Source organism: Panulirus ornatus, chromosome 65 (assembly GCF_036320965.1).
Source record: "Panulirus ornatus isolate Po-2019 chromosome 65, ASM3632096v1, whole genome shotgun sequence".
NCBI lineage: Eukaryota > Metazoa > Arthropoda > Malacostraca > Decapoda > Palinuridae > Panulirus > Panulirus ornatus.
In genome coordinates, this window is record NC_092288.1 from 14,274,531 (window position 1) to 14,287,039 (window position 12,509).

The window sequence follows — 12,509 nt, forward strand, 5'->3', positions numbered from 1 at the left end:
TTAGGGTGTAGTGTTTTAGTAAGAGTGTCTGGCAGTAGTTAAAGTGTTGTGTTGTAGTAATGGTTTGTGGCAGTAGTTAGGATGTTGTGTTGTAGTAAGGGTGTCTGGCAGTAGTTAAAGTGTTGTGTTGTAATAAGGGTGTCTGGCAGTAGTTAGGGTGTTGTGTTGTAGTAAGGGTGTCTGGCAGTAGTTAGGATGTTGTGTTGTATCAAAGGTGTCTGGCAGTAGTTAGGATGTTGTGTTGTATCAAAGGTGTCTGGCAGTAGTTAGGATGTTTTGTTGTAGTAAGGGTGTCTGGCAGTAGTTAGGATGTTGTGTTGTAGTAATGGTGTGTGGAAGCAGTATTTCGAGTGATGTGCTGTAGCTATGGGTTGTCTGGCAATACTTAGGGTTCTGGGTTGTGACTAGGGTCTCATATAGTAGTTAGGATTGTTGTTGTAGCTAGGGTTTCTGGCAGTAGTTACAGTGTTGTGTTTAAGCAAGGGTGTCTGGCAGAGGTCAGAGCATGAGTTGTAGTTGGGTATATGGCAGTAATTTAGGTGTTGGGTTGTAACTAGGGCGTTTTGCAGTTATTAGGGGGTCAGTTAGTAACAATGGGGTATGTCAGTATTTAGGGTTTTGAGTATTTTGATAACTATGAAATTAAAGCAATGTTCAACATAAATGAATTATATAATCAAATAATTATGAAATTATCACTGGAAGACTAATGTCTTCTTCTTAATCCATAATAATAATAATAATAATAATGATAATAATAATAATAATAATAATAATAATAATAATAAATTATGATAATATAAATAGTAATAATAGTAATAATGATAAATAATGATAATAATGATGATAATAATAATAATAATAATAACAATAATAATAATAATAATAATAATAATAATAATAATGATAATGATCATAATAATAATAATAATGATAATAATAATAGTAATAATAATGATAATAATGATAATAATAAGAATAAGAATAAGAACAAGAATTTGAATGCAAAGGTGAGTAATGTGGCAGTTGAGGGAATAATTGGTATACATGGGGTGTTCAGTGCTGTAAATGGAAATGGTGAAGAGCTTGTAGATTTATATGCTGAAAAAGGACATCCTAACTACTGCCTGACACCCTTACTACAACACAACATCCTAACTGCTGCCTGGCACCCTTAATACAAAACAACATCCTAACTACTGCCTGACACCCTTACTACAACACAACACCCTAACTACTGCCAGACACTCTTAATACAAAACAACACCCTAGCTAATGCCTGGCACCCTTGATACAAAACAACATCCTAACTACTGCCAGACACCCTTACTACAACACAACATCCTAACTACTGCCTGACATCCTTCCTACAACACAACAACCTAACCACTGCTGGACAACCTTACTACAACACAGCATCCTAACTACTGCCAGACACCCTTAATGCAAAACAACATCCTAACTACCATCTGACACCCTTACTACAACACAACATCCTAACTACTGCCAGACACCCTTAATACAAAACATCCTAACTACTGCCTGACACCCTTAATGCATTACAACATCCTAACTACTGCCAGACACCCTTACTACAACACAACATCCTAACTACTGCCAGACACCCTTACTACAACAAAACATCCTAACCACTGCCAGACACCCTTACTACAACACAACATCCTAACTACTGCCAGACACCCTTACTACAACACAACATCCTAACTACTGCCAGACACCTTTTCTACAACACAGCATCCTAACTACTGCCAGACACTCTTAATGCAAAACAACATCCTAACTACTGCCAGACACGCTTACTACAACACAAAACCCTAACTACTGCCAGACACTTTTTCTACAACACAGCATCCTAACTACTGCCAGACACCCTTCCTATAATACAACACCTTAACTACAGCCAGACACCCTTCCTACAACACAACACCATAACTACTACCAAATACCCTAGTTACAACCTAAAACCCTGGTTACAACAAAGCATCCTAAATATTGTCAGATATCCTACCTACAACACAACACCCTACCTAATGTCAGACACCCTAGCTACAACACAACCCAACTAATGTCAGACACCATAGCTACAACAGAGCCCCTTAACTACTGCCAGGAACCATACTTACATTCCAAAACATAACTACTATCAGACACCCGTAACTACAACCCAACACCCTACATGTTGACACACACCCTGGCCACAACACAACCCAACAACCTCACTTCTGCCAGACATTACTACCGCCAGACTCCCAATCTACAAGCTAACACCTTAAATACTGCCAGACACCCTAGCTGTAACTCAAAACCCTAACTATTGTCAGAAACCCCCACTACATCCAAACACTCTATCTCCTGCCAGACATCCTAGCTAATACCCGACACCCTAACGACAACCAGACAACATAACTACATCCCAGCAACCTAACTACTGCCCCACATCACCCTAGCTAATGATACGCATCCCAACTACCGCCAGTTACCAAGCCATTTACTGTCACACATCGACCTAGTTTCATCCACACACCTCATCTACAACCCGACACTCCAAATACTGCCACATACCCCATACCCTGGCCACTACCAGATACCCCAACTACTACTACCCAACACTCGACCAAAACACACCACCCTGGTTACTGCCGTGCATCCCAACTATTGCCACACACCCTCCCACATCTCAACTGCTGCCAGCTATCGATCGACTCCAAATATTTCTAGCTAAAGGACATCCATTTTTTGCATCTCTTTACGAAAACCGACTTGGTCTATCTTGCCAAACAAATCAAATTCAATAATCATGCACATAAAAGCAACGTTAGTGTTCTTCCTGATCGCCATCCTATCTTGCTTGTCCGTCGGGGAGCGCGTCTGGTCCAAGGCTTCCCACTCAATGGTATCCGAAGGGCCCTCCTCCTCCTCACGCGAACTTTGGCTCTCTCCTGGGCACACGCTCGCCGCGATTGACCACACTCGACGTCGTCTCAGAAACAGCTTCCCTGCCGTTCAAGAGACTAGCGAGACTCCACTCCAAGAGATGGCTGACGATGCTCCAGTCCCAGTTACCGGCGGCAAATCTCAAGTCGATCTCACTCGTAGTTATTTAAAACGAGTAGAGTCTCTCGTTAGAGAGAATGGAGAGTTGCGGCAAAGAAATAAGGAACTTACAGTTGAGAAGGACAGGATAGAAAATCACCTTCAAGAAGTAATTTCCCTTTATCAAGAAAACGAAAACAGGGTGTACAAGTATCTTGCTTGGCAAAAAGAAAAAGAAGAAAAGACTCAACAAGAGTTTGACTCCCTTCGCCATCAGACTGTAGAGGTTGGTAGATATCTCGTTCTAAATGAGGAAGGAAGACGTAAAGGTTTGAAGAGTGTCGACAGTCAAATCGAAAACCTTCAGCAAGACCTTCGACAGGAGAAGGAAAAGAATGATCAGCTTCACCAAGAGCTTGAACAAGAGAGGGAAAAGAATAAGCGTTTTCATCAAAGATTAGAAAAAATGAATATCATTCAACAAGAAAACGAACAGAAGGTAAGCGACTATCTTGCACAGTTTGAAAAAGAGAAGGAAAAGAATGGCCATCTTCTCCTTGAGCTTCAGAAAGCAAAGGAAAAGGAGGAACATCTTCAGAAAAGGTTAGAAGAAATGAATGGCCTTCAACAAGAAAACGAACAGAAGGTAAACGACTATCTTGCACAGTTTGAAAAAGAGACGGAAAAGAATGGCCATCTTCTACTAGAGCTTCAAAAAGCAAAGGAAAAAGATGACCATCTTCAGAAAAGGTTAGAAGAAATGAATGACCTTCAACAAGAAAACGAACAGAAGGTTAACGAAAATCGTATACTGTTCCAACAAGAGAAAGAAAAGAATGGCCATCTTCTCCTAGAGCTTCAACAAGAGAAGGAAAAAAATAAGCATCTCCTCCAAACAATAGAAGAGGTACATAGCCTTCAGCAAGAAAACGATCAGATAATAAACAAATATCTTGTGCAGCATAAAGAGCAAGACGAAAAGACTCGTCAAGAGCTTAACTTGCTTCGCCATGAGATATTGGAGCTTGGAAAAGGTATTGCCGAGAAGGAAGAAACTCGTAAAGATTTGAAGTCCCATCCCTCACAGGGTGCCGACAGTCAAATCGAAAACTCCCTTCAGCAAGAACTTGGACAGGAGAAGGAAAAGAATGATCATCTTTTCCAAGAGCTTCAACAGGAGAAAGAAAAGAATGGCAATCTTCTCCAAGTGTTTCAACAAGAGAAAGAAAAGAATGGCCATCTTCTCCTAGAGCTTCAACAAGAGAAGGGAAAAAATAAGCATCTCCTCCAAACAATAGAGGAGATACATATCCTTCAGCAAGAAAACGATCAGATGATAAACAAATATCTTGTGCGGCAAAAGGAGGAAAAAGAGAAGGTTCATCGAGACTTTAACTTGCTTCGCCAAGATATTGAAGAGCTTAGAAATCTCGTTCTAAAGAAGGAAGGAAAAGGCCAGGTTGAAGGTCTATAAGCCAGAGGCTGAGAGAAGTCGTCAATTTGATTTCTTTCGATTAAAGTGATGTGTGACTTTGAGGTGCCCCAGCACCTCAATTTTATCAACCATGGGGTTCAACATTATTCATATCTCTCTTATATCTTAAATTCAACAAGCAATATCATAGTTCTTAAGCAACAATACATTCAAAACCATATTGCAATTTGGACTTTTCCATAGCTTCGATTCTTTCAAAGTTTCCCTTGAAGGTACTGCACTTATGATTCTCTGTATCTACACAATATATTCCTAGTAGTATCCACTGTCAATTTTCGATTCCATTTTGTTTCTAGGAACAACTATATTCACAATTTATTACCGGATGGGCATCATCATCATCATCGTGAGGACGAGGTGAGCCACAGAGCTACTATATTTTCCCTCTTCTGTCCCATCATTTTTCCTTTTGCTTCAGAGAGCTGTCTGCTTGTGTGCCCCCACCTCCACCAGCTAGGCCACGCAGTACTGGGCAAGCTGCTTCATCACATGATTGCCTGTGTGGCTGTTGGCAACTCAAGGGTGAGCTGTAGTGAATAACTCTTTCTTTCATTACATGTCGAAGCTTTGGAAGTGTCTCTTTTTCTCATGTCCTACCCGTCAACTCTGACCTGACACATTTCAAAAAACAGATATTCACTTCCTCCAAAAGAAATAGTTACATTCCCTTATCTCTCCATTTTCCCTTTCATTAACTTCTTTATATTTCATTTAAAGTCAGCCTCTGTGTGATTTTTTTTTCTTCGTACCTAAAAGGAAAATGGAAACTGGTTCCGTTTAAACAGCATAAATCACCTGTTGTGGGTCATTCATCATCCTTCAGTGGTTTCAGACAGCCACCCAGGACAAGGGGTGCCTGCCACCCCTTATAAAGTTAGAGAGAGAAAGAGAGAGAGAGAGAGAGAGAGAGAATACTATGACCTTTCTTTAATGACGTCATCCGGCTCTGACCTCTGCCAGACACCCTTGCTTAAACACAACACTGTAACTACTGCCAGACACCCTAGCTACAACAACAATCCTAACTACTATAAGACACCCTAGTCACAACCCAGCAACCTAACTATTGCCAGACAATCCATAGCTATAGCACAAATAAGATTATATATTTTTTTTTTTTTTTTTTTCATACTATTCGCTATTTCCCGCGATAGCGAGGTAGCGTTAAGAATAGAGGACTGGGCCTTTGAGGGAATATCCTCACCTGGCCCTCTTCTCTGTTCCTTCTTTTGGAAAATTAAAAAAAAACAAAAAAAAAAAAAAAAACGAGAGGGGAGGATTTCCAGCCCCCCGCTCCCTTCCCTTTTAGTCGCCTTCTACGACACGCAGGGAATACGTGGGAAGTATTCTTTCTCCCCTATCCCCAGGGAATTATATATATAATATATAATATATATATATATATATATATATATATATATATATAATCTTATTTGTGAATATACGTAATGAATAGTGAAGATAGTTGTTACTAGAAACAAACTGGTATCGAAAACTGACAATGGATACGACTAGTACTATGTTGTGTAGATACAGAGAATCAGTAGGGCAGGACCTTCAGGGGAAACTTTGAAAGAATCGAAGCCATAGAAGAGTCCAAATTGCAATATGGTCTTAAATGTATTGTTGCTTAAGAACTCTGATATAGCTTGTTGAATTTAAGATATAAGAGAGATATGAATAATGTTGAACCCCATGGTTGATAAAATTGAGGTGCTGGGGCACCTCAAAGTCACACATCACTTTAATCGAAAGAAATCGAATCCTTTTAACGGCATCTCTAAGCTCACTAATTGCTCGGTGAACCACGTCAAACCTTTTACGAGTCAATTCGCTTTCCTTCTTATACCGCACAAGATATTTGTTTATCACCTGATCGCTTTCTCGCTGAAGGATATGCACCTCTTCCATTGTTTGGAGGAGATGCTTATTTTTTCCCTTCTCTTGTTGAAGCTCTAGGAGAAGATGGCCATTCTTTTCTTTCTCTTGTTGGAACAGTATACGATTTTCGTTTACCTTCTGTTCGTTTTCTTGTTGAAGGACATTCATTTCTTCTAACCTTTTCTGAAGATGTTCATCTTTTTCCTTTGCTTTCTGAAGCTCAAGGAGAAGATGGCCATTCTTTTCCTTCTCTTTTTCAAACTGTGCAAGATAGTCGCTTACCTTCTGTTCGTTTTCTTGTTGAATGATATTCATTTTTTCTAATCTTTGATGAAAACGCTTATTCTTTTCCCTCTCTTGTTCAAGCTCTTGGTGAAGCTGATCATTCTTTTCCTTCTCCTGTCGAAGGTCTTGCTGAAGGTTTTCGATTTGACTGTCGACACTCTTCAAACCTTTACGTCTTCCTTCCTCATTTAGAACGAGATATCTACCAACATCTACAGTCTGTTGGCGAAGGGTGTTAGCTTGTAGTTTGGGAGTCTGGCGGTAGTAATGTCTGGCAGAAGTGAGGTTGTTGGGTTGTGTTGTGGCCAGGGTGTGTGTCAACATGTAGGGTGTTGGGTTCTAGTTACGGGTGTCTGATAGTAGTTATGTTTTGGAATGTAAGTATGGTTCCTGGCAGTAGTTAAGGGGCTCTGTTGTAGCTATGGTGTCTGACATTAGTTGGGTTGTGTTGTAGCTAGGGTGTCTGGCATTAGGTAGGGTGTTGTGTTGTAGGTAGGATATCTGACAATGTTTAGGATGCTTTGTTGTAACCAGGGTGTTAGGTTGTAACTAGGTTGTTTGGTAGTAGTTATGGTGTTGTTTTGTAGGAAGGGTGTCTGGCTGTAGTTAGGATGTTATGTTGTAGTAAGGGTGTGTGGCAGTAGTTAGTATGTTGTGTTGTAGTAAGGGTGTCTGGCAGTAGTTAGGGTATTGTGTTGTAGTAAGGGTGTGTGGCAGTAGTTAAAGTGTTGTGTTATAGTAAGGGTGTCAGGCAGTAGTTAGGGTGTTGTGTTGTAGTAAGGGTGTCTGGCAGTAGTTAGGATGTTGTGTTGTAGTAATGGTGTGTGGAAGCAGTATTTCGAGTCATGTGCTGTAGCTATGGGTTGTCTGGCAATACTTAGAGTTCTGGGTTGTGACTAGGGTCTCATATAGTAGTTAGGATTGTTGTTGTAGCTAGAGTGTCTGGCAGTAGTTACAGTGTTGTGTTTAAGCAAGGGTGTCTGGCAGAGGTCAGAGCATGAGTTGTAGTTGGGTATATGGCAGTAATTAAGGTGTTGGGTTGTAATCAGGGTTACAACTAGTATTTTGATAACTATGAAATTAAAGAAATGTTTAACATAAGTGAATTATATATTTAGATAATTAGGAAATTATCACTGGAGGATTGTCTTCGTCTTAATCAATAATAATAATAATGATAATAATAATAATAATAATAATAACAATAATGATAATAACAATAATGATAATAATAACAATAATGATAATAATAATAATAATAATAATAATGGAGATAATCTATTTAAGATCTAGCTTGATAAGTGATATCAGGGAGGACTGGGAAAAATCAACTCTTCCTCCTTCTTCGACTATTGGTGTTGTCTTGGAGTCAAGTCTGTTATCGTCTTGGCAGTGAAAGTGTCGCCCCAGTGTTCATTTTCTCGAGGGAGTGAGCTGGAGTCTTTCCTTGTCTGGGGTTAAAAGTGACTGATGACATTTGTGGTGAGGCAGTAGTTATTCTGTTCGGGCTGAGCCATTGTTTTAGGTGTGTCATGTAGCGCTGCATGTTTTGATGCTACTACTGTGGTGTCAGGATGTTGTGATGTGATTGTGAGGTTGTCTGACTACGAAATGTCCTTCATGTTGTTGTGGTTTGCCTGAGGTAATGTGAGCTCGTGTAGAGAGAGATAGAGAGAGAGAGAGAAAAGAGAAGTGGGGAAAGAACTGTTCCATAGGGAATTCTATTGTTTTGTGAGAGGATGTATTAGGAGACAGCGTCAACCAACCAACCAGACACACAACCCACCACCTCCAAGTCTCACGCGACCTCGTCATAGAGCCATACAACAACACAAGCAAGCGGCACGAACTACCCTCCCTGATCACTTACCCATACTGATAAAAACCACACCCCCCCTACCCAATCTAACCCATGTAAACAACACGACCACAGTATATCAGAAGAAAAACCCAAGTTATATAAAAAAAAGAAAAAAAAAAAAGCAGACGAGCCACACCATCCTTAGACCCTAAAGTCTCACAGTTCACCAGCATCTCCAACTAAACCAGTGAGATACATACAACACAAGGACCAAGAAATATAACCTAGATTTCTTCTGCCCATGGTTACACACACCTCATAAAGCAAAGACACCGCCTCACACACAAAACCCTGATCACTGTTAATTGAAATTAGAGTAGAAATTCCAGTTCTATAGAACACCATTGCCAACCTGATCAACTTCGAAAAGAAAATTACTATCCTAATGTCCTTTGGATAGTTTCATTTGAATATCCTAATCCTTGACCGTCCTAAGTGTCTATTCCATCATTATACACCTCTCTTGCAATTTCACATCCAACAACCAATACTTTCCATTGAAGGAAGACTTTTGATTTAGAGTTACCCCGAAAGAAAAGAAAAGGACGTAACTGAAGTATTTCATCTACATATAGTATCATAAGATACGGTATATGACATAGTAAAGTGTAGATGAGGAGCTTTAAAAGCCACACAACTACAGATTAGGAAAAGGAATATGTGATCAAAAGAAGTGTGAAATAAGATCAACCCAAAGAAGATAAAACAAAAGAAAACTGGTCTATTATTCATAAACTTAAGTAGCTATCTAGTCTCCTTTAATAGTATTTCCTTTTTAAGTTTCTTTCTTATCAAATGTACTTTTCCTCCCCTTTTTAGTTTTGTGTCATTTAAAGATTATCATCTACACATCCTAAACCTTTAATAACATATGTACACATCCCCAAACCCTTAACTATATACATATGTACACATCCCCAAACCCTTAACAGCTATATACTAAGCGTCTGGGGTAAACCATGGAAAAATTTGTGGGGCCTGGATGTGGAAAGGGAGCTGTGGTTTCGGTGCATTATTACGTAACATCTGGAGACTGAGTGTGAACGAATGGGGCCTTTGTTGTCCTTTCCTAGCACTACCTCGCGCACCTGCGGGGGGAGGGGGTTTTCATTTCATGAGTGGCGGGGTGGCGACGAAAATGAATTATGTATATGTGTGTTTATGTATATGTCTGTGTGTTATATATGTATACGTTGAGATGTATAGGTATGTATATGTGCGTGTGTGGACGTGTATGTATATACGTGTGTATGTAGGTAGGTTGGGTCGTTCTTTCGTCTATTTCCTTCGTTACTTCGCTAACGCGGGAGACAGCGACAAAGTATGATATATATATATATATATATATATATATATATATATATATATATATATATATATATATATATATATATATATATATATATATATATATATATATATATATATATATATATATATATATATATATATATATTGAAGTGCAAATTAGAATTACAGATGAATGGAGTATTCACTAGGTCTACCGTCAAAATACATTTTCTTTGTTTAGTTACGTGCTTTTCCCTTCCGGGGTAACTCTAAATTAAAAGACTTTCTTTATGAAAAGAATCGCTAGTTGGGTTTCAGTGTGCAAGAGAAGTGTATACAAATTGGAATAATCCGACAAGCATTGAACAACCGACCTCCAATCCACCAGACATACTACAAGCAACAAGCATCACAAGCTAATCGTGGGTTACGTCCATTTTCATGTCTTTCCCACTCCTCTGTGTTACGATGTCATTACAGTTGTATTGTTATGCGCAGCTCCTATACTTGTACTCTGTATGTACGTTTTCTTCCATTTTTCTTATAGCCTCACGTATGCTTTCTATTGATGGGTATCTATCATGTCCTTGTATTTTCCTGGTTGACTCCCATTCCTACAGAGGGTAAATACTTTTGACTCTCGCCACAACTTGTTCCCCCCCTCTCCTTTGTACTCTTACAACATCTCATTCCACAACTAACCTTTTCTTCAACCTGCTTTCTTTATTCACACCTGTTCTATTGCTCCACTTTCTACAGTCTTCTACTCCCCTTCCTACTCTATGTTCTCATTCTTGCACTGTACATAAAATTCCTTTTTTTTTTGTTTCGACCCAGTGCAACATCTCCGGATGGTGATGCAGTAACCAGCTTGCAGTGTTGCATGAACTCAGTGTCCTTCACCTTTATCTTTTAACATCTCACTCGTTTCCATCTGTTCAAAACACCAGAGTTCACCTCCCTGATGATATAGTCATTTCTGGGAACATCATACCCTCCACTACGTCTTTGAGTTCCCACATGTTTCGTGTCTTCTTCCACTTGTCTTTTAGTTACAGTAGATATGAACAGATCATTGATTATCTCGTCTCTTCAACCATCCCTGTTTCCTCTGCCACACAAGTGGCGTTCCCTGTTTTCCTGAAACTCTGTGTTCTACAGGCATCATCTTGGACACCGCTCTCGTGTGAGCTGTCTGCCACTAAGGTATGATGAACATGTGGCACACGTCTGGCTGCTTCTGCTGCTGCTGCTTCCCATAGGTTTGGTGTGGGAACCGGCCGTGCCATACGTGGCTTGACCGTTATGATACTCTTCCTCCTTCCTGAAGCGGTGGAGTTGAGAAAGCAAGCCACCTGTCACCTCTGGGAAGTCTTTCCCATCACCTTTCGACCTCTAAAAAGTCAGGTTTTTGAGGGCTGTCAGTAATCTCTTCATTCTTTCCTTTCTGCCTTGTTCTTTCTTCTTTCTTGCCTTGTTCTTTCTTCTTTCAACCGCCATGGTCGATGAATCTTACACTCCCAGTCTGCCTTCTTGTTGCCACTTGTGACATCACTGGGCGTATGAGTCCGCCCTGTGGTCGTCCTCGAGGCTCTCTTGACGTCACCGGTGATCCAATGTTGACGTCACTGGTGATCATCTCTTGACGTCACTGGTGATCACCAGTCGACGTCACTGGTGTTGTCCAGCTGGGGGTTTTCCCTCGACCTGGAGGTCCAGAGAGCATCCCTCTTTCCCATCGTGTGTCCACACATCCTCGTCCTCTCCCACATATACCACACCTCACCTTTTCCACGTGATGTTTCCCTTCGAATCCATCCCTCTCTCTCTACCCCAGGACACATCAATCGTCAATTTCCTCCTAAAACCTCCCCTCCCCCCTCACCTAGGAAACCCACTTTCTACTAATCCATTTCCAATCACAACTATACCCTTAGGGGGAAAGCCATTCATCTCCCCCATCTTCGGCCCAATAAGGATCGACAAAGAGCAATTAACGTCACAGATTAGAGTATCCAAAATGGACCCACGGTCATAGGTGAGGTCTTCTCCGTGACGTATGGGTTTGTTTACCTCGATCAGCTGATGGATCTCAGCTGTGACGTAAGAGCTTGTTTACCTTGATCAGCTGACTGGAAGTTTTGATGGTCTTGTGTATTGGCGTTTATATCTCTTGTCTTTTTTATTTATTTATTTATTTATTTACGGATGGTGATTCAGGTCATCAGCAACTGCTGCCCGTTTTTTATGTGTGTGTGTGTGTGTGTGTGTGTGTGTGTGTGTGTGTGTGTGTGTGTGTTGGTAGAGCTGTTGTGGTTGCTGAATCATTTTGCTTTGACCGTCTGCTGTTACTGCTGTGCAGCTGTTGTCCAGACGCTGGTATTGAAACTTTTAGACCCATTACTACTACTACTACTACTGCTACTACTACTACTACTACTACTGCTACTACTACTACTACTACTACTACTACTACTATTACTACTACTACTACTACTAGTACCTTGGACTGTTATGTCCTGTCTGAATTCCGCCTCATCCGGTACGACAGCTTCTCTCTCTCTCTCTCTCTCTCTCTCTCTCTCTCTCTCTCTCTCTCTCTCTCTCTCTCTCTCTCTCTCTCTCTCTCTCTCTCTCTCTCTC